The following is a 9,531-nucleotide window of genomic DNA, read 5'->3' on the forward strand; positions in this document are numbered from 1 at the left end:
GGGTGACTGGTTGTGAGAACTGCTTTTCTAGTATGAGCATTTGGGTGCACAGGCCATTCGTTTTCATCCAATACGGGAGTGTGGTTGGAACAAAGGCGAGAAACCCCAGTGTGGGGATTCCAGCAGGCAGAAATGTCCTCAATTACTCCACAGCCACATGTGTGAAGGTCCAAGTACAAGGACCAGCATTCCCACAGGAGAGGATCTGGAGTTCAGCTCTCTCTCTGTGGACACTCAGAGGGACTGACATGATCAGTGTAGCATAATCAAACATGTATCTGATGCAGAAACAAACAAACAAAAAACCCACAAATATCCCATACTTGATGTTTATGAATATAGTAAAAAGGTAGTGGTCTTCAAAGGTTTACAAATATTTATAAAGACAAAAAGACCTATGCATGAGAAATTTTGCTGTGCTAATTCTAAAATGAACTTCTTATTCTTTTGGAAAGGGAGCACCATTCTCCCCCTGTACCAAGAGAGAAGCCCAGGGCATGCGATGGAAAGAATGGGGGTTTCAGAGGCAGGCAGACCTAGTTGAAATCCCTGGCATGGAGGATTTTGGGGAAGTGCATATTCAAGCAGTTACTCAGCTCTCTGGAAACAGGATCTGGCCCCAAGGAGGAGGACTGCCGTCCCTGGGCTCACAGGAGCTTGGGGATGCACACAATGACCAGACCACGGCTGCATCTCCCAAGCAGGTGCTGGGTGCAAGCCAGGATCCAGGGTGACTCAAATGGAACAGCTCCCACATCATGCCTGCCACACATGTCCACAGGTGTCACGGTTAGTGTTAACTCCACCCTCAGCCAGGCCCACCGGTTGGGAAAGATGGAGTTTGTGGTCTTCCTCTTGTCAGGAAAGGTGGAGAGAGTGCTCCCTGGTCACAGTCCACAGATGGACCCCTGCCCTGACCCAGAATCACACTCATCCCATGTCTTCTCTGAGCCAGCTGCTGTGACCCGCTGTGCTGTTCTGAGTCCCTCGGCGACAAGGGTCTTAGCTCTCTGAGCACCAGTGTCCTCATCGATGTGAGATGTCTGAGTGGCACAGAAGTACTGATGGAACCGGGGCTAGGATTCAGGTCTGTCTGGCTCAGACCTGAATGTGCGCCTTCCACTATCCTGCCCCTGTGGAAACTGCAGAAGGCCGAAGCAGGGAGCCGAAGCTGATATCAGCCTTGTGAGTTGGTGCATTGGGGGTTGTACAGCAAAGGAGATAATTCTCAGATGCAAAGTGGTAATTAGAGAGACGTGGCCAAGAGCAATCTCCTTAAAAGAGAGATACATTTGAGGTTTGTGGTAACAGAAGAAATTGTAGAGCAGGTGTACTTGCACCCTGGGGCTGTCACAACAAATTACCACAATTTTCATGGATTAAAACTTCAGAAATTTAATCTCTCGCAGTTCTTGAGGCCAAACGTCCAAAATCAAGAGATCAGTAGTGGGAAGGCATTCAGCACAGTGGTTAAGGTGCCACTTGGGATGCCCACATATCATGTCAGAATGCTTGGGTTCAAGTCCTGGCTCTGTCCTGACTATAACTTCCTACTAAAGTGCTTCCTACCCTGAGAAGCAGTAGGTGGTGGCCCAAGTGCTTGGTCCCTGTCACCCACAAGGGGGACTGGGATGGAGTCCTAGGCTACTGGCTTCAGCTTGGCCCAAGCTTGGCTTTTGAAGGTATTTGGGAATGAACCAAAAGTGGGAAACCTCTCTCTCTCTCTCTCTCTCTCTCTCTGCCTTTTAAATAAATAAAATAAACCCACAAATAGAAATTTCAGAAGAGGAATCAGCAGGGCTCTTCTCCCCCCAAGCCATAGGGGTGGATCCCTCCTGCCTCTCGCAGAATCCGGTGGTTCCAGGCATTCCTTGGCATGTGGCTGCCTCACCCCGCTGTCTTCCTCTCACTGAGTCTTCTGGGCTGTGTCTCTCCTCTCCTGCGCAGTTCCAGCCTCCCTCAGCTGCTCTGTTTTGAGGATATTTGCCACTGAATTTGGAGTCTACCTGAACAATCCATGGTGAATTCCTATAAAGACCTGCACTACAGCTGCAAGGGCTCTTTCCAAATGAAGTCACATTATGAGTGTATATATGAGGGGCATTCAACAAGGTGGTGGAAACTGGAATTAAAAGATAATTTGGGTGCAAAAACGTGGAATTCTTTCATTTTCTTCTCATCCTACACATTTCTATGAACTGTTTGAATACCCCCTGTATGCTTGAATTTCTGGATTTCTTTGCATCAAAATAAACATCTTTTTTATGTCATTTTCCATGAGCTTACTGAAGAACCCTCATGCTTTAGATTTGCAATTCAATCCAGTACACAGTCTTCATTTTCATGCTCATGTGAAAAGATGAGGTTATGTGGAAACTTCTGGAAATATCTGCTATGAGCTCCCCTCTGCTTTGTGGTTTGTATCTTCAGACTGAGTCTACATCTCTTGGTGATTCCACCTGTGCCAGTAGCACCCTCTGTCATGAAGATTTTAGGCGGCTGTGTTTCTAAACCAGAAAGTTGATCTCTTTTGGGGGACAGCTCATCATCTAACTTTCCGAAAGGTAGCTTTGTGATTTTGGCTTTAGAGTCACTTTAGATATGAAATGATGCATTCATCAGCTTTTGTTACTAGGACAAAACACCTCGGGCTGATTATTCTCAAAGGTAGATCTGTTTTGGCTCATGGTTTTGGAAGTTCACAGTACAAGATCAAGCAGTCCCAACTGGTTTGGCATTTGGTGGTAGTGTTCTTGCTGGCGGAGTCCCTAAGCGGCACAGAGCATCACACAGCAAAAAGAGACACTTGGGTCTGTGTCTCTCCTTACATAGCCACGGAGATTTGACCATGGAGGCTCCATGCTAACAACCTAATCCAATCCTTTCTCTGCAAAGGCCATGATTGGATTAAGTTCCCTCTCTCTTAGTGCCATGAACACAAAACTTTAGGGACCAAACCTTTAACACAAAGACCTTTAGGGGACATTCAACATCCAAACTAATATCAAAAATACAGCAAGTGGCAGCATATAGACCATCACTTCATAATCAGTCATCTCTCAGGTTGAGCCAACATGGAGCCCACAAAATTACCTACTTCTTCACCATAATGATCTTGCCTTGCTAAATAACTCTTCTCCTTTCTGAAAGTTTGAGCATCCTTTTTCTCCCCTAACCCCCATCAACCTCAGACTCATCCTCTCTCCTCATGCAACCTCAAGTCAACTGACCAGTGACATTGCTGCTGGCCTGTCTTGGAATGAAGAGAAAGCATTACAATGAGTCTTTCCCCCACACACCAATCAGCACCATATCCATGAGAAGTAAGCTGCTGGGCACACTCCACGTTTGCTTCTCAGCCTCCAAGATTTCCTCCCCAGTGTCTCCTCAACTGTGAGATTTTGTTAAACCAGGACTAGGCTGTGCATAAGTGGCACCAGCATCACCTGGGAGCTGATTAGAAATGCAGAGTCCCTGGGCCGCAACCCTGCCAGGACATGCAGAATCAGAGTACACACTTCGACAAACTCCCCATCTGATTCCCAGACTCATTATTAGAGAAGCACTAGACGAGAACAGTGGTTCCCGGCACTGGTTCTTTCCTGGCATTCTTAATAAGCATTCACAATGGTCACCAAGATAGGATTCGGGGAGGGCAGCCACACTGCACATTTTGTGAGCCCTATCCCCACCCCACGTTCACCCACACAGAGGGCTTTTGTTAGGGAGCATCTCATTCCTCAGTGAGAATCGATCATTAATCCAACCAATCAAGGCAGTGAATTTTAAGCTTGATAAACAATAGAATCTAAGGGGAGCTCAAAACAAAATATAAATTTAATGTCCTTCCCCAGATAAAGAAATCAGACTACCTGGACATTGGTCTTTTTTATCTTTTCATTTTTAAAAATTGTTTGTATATATAAAGGGAACAAACTTCATGTATTTCATTTTTACAATTTTCAGAGAAGTACCCTCCCTCCCTCTCTCACTTCCATCTTCCTTCTTCCTTATTTTAAATTTTCACAATGAAATACTTTCAATTTACATTATAATTTTAAATTTTTAATGCTCAACCGAGTTTAACCTGTAGCAAGGCTGGGAAATGGCATCTTAGAGGGTTGTATAATTCCCTAGACTGGGTAACTGGCAGACAACAGAAATCTGTTTCTCACATTTCTGGGGGCTGCAAGTCCAAGAACAATGCATGGGCAGATGCAGGGTCTGCTCAGGGCTGCTTGCTGGTTCATAGGCAGCCATCGTCTTGCTGCACCCTCACTTGGTAGGAAAGACAAGGGGGCTCCTTGGGGTCTCCTTTAGAAGGACCCAATCTCACACAAGAGTGTTCTGTCTTCAGGCCAAATCATCACAAAGGCCCCCTCTTTTAATACCATCACCTGTTTGATTATGTTTCAACAAATGGATTTGAGAAGCAGGCCATAAACATTTAAACCATAGCATTTATTCTTGTTAAGTACTTTCTTTTCTTTTCTTTTTTTTTTGACAGGCAGAGTGGACAGTGATAGAGAGAGACAGAGAGAAAGGTCTTCCTTTTCCATTGGTTCACCCTCCAATGGCTGCTTCGGCCGGTGCGCTGTGGCCAGAGCACCGCGCTGATCTGAAGCCAGGAGCCAGGTACTTCTGGTCTCCCATGGGGTGCAGGGCCCAAGGACTTGGGCCATCCTCCACTGCACTCCCAGGCCACAGCAGAGAGCTGGACTGGAAGAGGGGCAACCGGGACATAATCTGGCACCCCGACCAGGACTAGAACCCGGTGTGCCGGTGCCGCAGGCGGAGGATTAGCCTATTGAGCCATAGTGCCGGCCTGTTAAATACTTTCTGCCATGAATGAAGGAATAAATAAAAATGAATGGATGATAAAGAAATAGATATTACATATGCTCCTACACGTTATGTGTATACATGCATGTGTATGTACATGGGTATAAGAAGGCGCTTTAAAACTCACTTTGAAAAATAGAATTAGGGACTGGCGCCGTGGCACAGTGGGTTAAAGCCACAGCCTGCAGCACCAGCATCCCATATGGGTGCCAGTTTGAATTCTGGCTGCTCCACTTCCAATCCAGCTGCCTGCTAATATGCCTGGGAAAGCAGCAGAGGAAGGTCCAAGTCCTTGGGCCCCTGAACCCAAGTGGGAGACCTGGAAGAAGCTCCTGGTTTCTGGCTTTGGATTTCCCCAGCTCTGGCCATTGCAGCCATTTGGGGAATGAACCAGTGAATGGAAGACCTCTTTCTCTGTCTCTGTCTCTACCTCTCTCTGTAACTCTGTATTTCAAATAAATGAACTACATATTTTCTAAAAAAGAAAAATGAAATTGGAAGATAAGGGACTTGGGACTGCCATTGTGGCACAGCACGTTAAGTTGCCTTTCGCAACACCAGCAACTGTTTTGAATCTCAGTTGCTCCACATCCAATTTGGCTTCCTGATAATGTGTCTGTGAAAGCAGCAGAAAATAGCCCAAACATCTGGGCACCTGCCACCTACATAGGAGACCAGGATACAGTTCTTGACTCCTGGCTTCAGACTAGCCCAGACCTGGCTGCTGCAACCATTTGAGGAGTGAACAAGCAAATCAAGGATCTCTTTTTCTGTCTCTCCCTTTCTCTGTGTCACTGTTTTTCAAATAAATAAATATATATTTAAAAAAGAGAAGGGTCTTAGTGAAAAAAATTGAAACTCATACAGCTTTCCATAATATATATTTCCATGAACTTCTTGAAGATCCCTTGTATGCATGGATTTCAAAATTGTTTTGAACTAAAATAAACTTACCTTTTAGTTCCATTTTCCATGAAATTGTCAAAGTACTCTCATATATATATATACAGACTTTTAAAAATATATCTATTTATATTAAAAGGAAGAGATAAAGAGACAGACACACAGAGAGAGAGAGACACACACACAGAGAGAGAGAGAGAAAGCAAGAGTGCACTTCCATCTTTTGGTTCCCTCCCCGAAATGTCCACACAGCTAGAGTTGAACCTGAAATTCAATTCAAGTCTCCCATGTGGGCGGTAAGGACTCAACCACTTGAGCCATCATCAGCTCCCTCCCAAGGTGCATTAGCAGGAAGCTGGAATTGGGATTGGAGCCAGGACTTGAGTCTAAGCACGCCAATACGGGATGCAGGTATCTCAAGTGGCATTTTGATGAGTGTACCAAAAACCAGACTCCATATACACAATTTATGTAGGTATATGTATGCATACAATATAAGCATATGCACACTTATCTATGTATGATTGCATCAGTTCAGCTAAAAATGTTTATTGACTGGACATGCATTTTGTTGGGCACTGAGCCAGGTGCTTCTCTTATAAAGATGAAAAAGGTATAGCCCTTATCTTCAATGATGATTAGACATATGATAAACAAATCATTTTAGTGTTAGGAAGAAAGCAATGGGGGAGACTCTACAAAGGATCAAGAAGGGACCCAGTTGTCATGACTCTAAATTACTTTTAAAATCTGCAGGCTATTTCACATTGACCTTCTGTGCAATAAAACTTGTGGCTTCCCTAACAATCAGGTAAACTACACAAAGCCCCATTCCTTGTCATACACTGGTGCAGCTAGGAGGGAATAAAGACTTGTCTGCTCCCTGCTGCACCATCAGGGCTGGATAAAGACACCTTGGGGTTTGGTTTCTAGGGTTTGATCATCATCCTCAACACAGCTGATAAAAGAACCATGATGCTGCAGTTCTGAGTGTTTTGTAAGAGACAAGGTCACTGGAATGATTCATTCCAGGCCCTTTCCAGTAAGCAGGGTCCAACATGGGCCAGGCTCCTTGGGAAATTCAAATAGAAGAAACTCTTAGACGTGCATGACTGGAACTGATGGGACAGCCAGCATCCTGGGTGTGTCCACTTTGAAACAGGCCAAAAAGGTAGAAAAGTAAAGCAGCTTTGTCTGCTAAAATTATCCCCAGTCCTGATGGAAATTTTAAAAAATATTTTAAAAAGTACAAAGAAGTAAATTAAAATCACCAATTACCCCAGCACTCTAGAAACAAACACTACTTGGACTGCAGATTCCTTAGTTAATTTTTCTACATCTGTATGTAATCTTTTTAAAATTTTAGGAAACCTACTTTAAAACCCATACTGGGGATGGGAATTTAAGCCAGTGCTCAGGCAGCCACCTCCCATCACAGAGTGCATGAGTTAGCTGTCCAACTCCAGCTCTTGACTCCAGCTTCCTGTTAGTGCAGCTGCCGGGAAGCATCAGTGACAGCTGAAGTAATTGGGCTCCGGCCACCGTATGGGAGACCTGGATTGTGTTCCTAACTCCCACTTTCATCCTGGCCCAGCCCCAGTCATTGTAAACATTCACAGAGGGAGCCAGAAAGGAGGGGTGCACCTCTCTCAAGTTGAAAAAAAAAGCTCATTGCTTTCAGTCAGTCATCCATTCAATAATATTGTTTGATATTATGAGCATTGCCCCACATTATTAGTCTTTAAAATCATGTCATTTTAAATCTGCTTTTAAAGAAAATTTGCAATCCCTTCTCCATAGTTTCATAGTCAAAAATCTTTGAAATACTGGAAGGTTTTATAGCAAAACTTGACCTCGAATGAGGTGAAGATGTGTGTATTCTTCATACATCACACTTAATGTGATTCTCCACATGTTCCACTGCAGAAAATTAGTATGTTTAATGACCAGGTGTTGCTCTAGACCCCACTGGGGATATTATAAAGTATAAGCACATGTGCATATTACTTTTCTAAAATCCACAGCATTATGAATTTCTGGCCCTAAGGAACTTGGATAAGGAATGGTGGACCTGTATTTTATCTGGTAGTTTATTTTATCTTGCCCATGATGTTGGGCACTTAAGTTGTTACCTATAGAGCTTTATGAGGCAGTTTCATCATTGAGATTAAACTTAACTCCAGGAACATTAGAGCAGGCTGCATCCTAGTTCTGCCCTCCAGGCAATGCCATGTATGCCACCACATGTAACACAATGCTATTGTAATACCTGCTACTCTACCGTATTAGTCTAATATACAGGGACACAGTTAAAGTTATCTGAAAATAACCTACCATGTCTTTTCTCCCACTGGGGAATGTATTTTTAATATTTGCTAATTTTGGAAAGAGTTTTGATTCAACAAAACAAAGCAATAAAATAGATATCGAGCTAGAGAAGAGTCTCTCAGGCATACAATCCAAGCTTCCACACATGGTTAGAACCCCCTTAGCAACAATTCAATGGTACAGAATTGAGATTCTTCTCAAATACTCTTGGGATACAGCACTCAATACCTTCTGAGACAGAATTCTTAGGAAACAGCAAGAAAATGCTTCTTTGCGTCAACATCAACAAAGTTGGCTTCAAGTCAGTGTTAATCACTAGCCCCATACATTTTGCTCAGCAAAATAATGGTACGTCTCTGCGATACTTTTCTTACTTAAATTCAGTGTCTAGTAAGGAGAATTAAAGGATGATCAGAACATAAAAATCATTGACATCTCCCATGGGTCAGGCGTTCTGTGGTCATTTTCCATGAGGATCTGGGTCATACTATGCCTGCACAACACACAAACATGCCTCCAATGCTGCTACAGAAGACACACCTCAGGGTGACAACTTTCCCAAAGTCGTCATCACTAGTTAAAACCGTGTATCTCTGTGTCCAAAATCCATGATCTCGTGCCATGTTCAATAGCTTTGCAATTATGATGATCACCATCCTTATTTATCTCTCATCAGGGACACATCACCAGCCCGAATGACTGCTTTGCTTATTAGAGGCATATTTTCTCTTGGAAACCCTGCACAATAAAATTCACTCACACAGGATGCACATAAACTCCTCTAAAATGGGCTCAGCCCAAAGTCCAGAACACAGGCAGCACTGCTGGATGGCAGTTCCCTGTGCCTGTAGGAATGATAAAATAAACTCCAGGTCATTATTTTCCTTCATGACATGTGTGAACAAACCCTGCCATCGACCTCAGGGAGTGTCTTCATTTTGATTTGCAGGAATTAATAAGTGTAAATCCCACTGAATTTGGGGAAAACTAGAAGCAGGGATTTTGGCACCCTGAGATCAGAGTCCTACACCCAGCTGAGTAGTCAGTATGGCCACTCTCCCAGTTACCCAGAAGTAATTATGAGCCAACTCTGGAGCCAACCAGGCCCATCCTCTGATGTATTGCTAGGATTCAGCCTTGTGGTTGGCTATTAATTAAAAAACTGCAAGCTGTGAGAGAGCAGAGCTGAGATCTAGGGAGACTTTGCCAGAGATTGCAGGCATGGCCAGTGATGCCTTAGCAGAAGCAGCAGGTGTGGTTTGCTCTGAGACTCAGTGACGCTGTCCATGGTGGGGAATGGGTAATTTTAAGGTAAGCTCCCTTCTTTCTTAATGGCTGCATCATTAGCTGATGATGAAACTAGCTGACTTGACTAGCTTATCACCACGTGGCAAACTTCCTGCTGAAAAAAATTTAGGCTCATGATGTCTGTCTACAAGGTTCGACTTTGCATGGTTA

Source organism: Lepus europaeus, chromosome 16, assembly GCF_033115175.1.
Source record: "Lepus europaeus isolate LE1 chromosome 16, mLepTim1.pri, whole genome shotgun sequence".
NCBI classification, from domain to species: domain Eukaryota; kingdom Metazoa; phylum Chordata; class Mammalia; order Lagomorpha; family Leporidae; genus Lepus; species Lepus europaeus.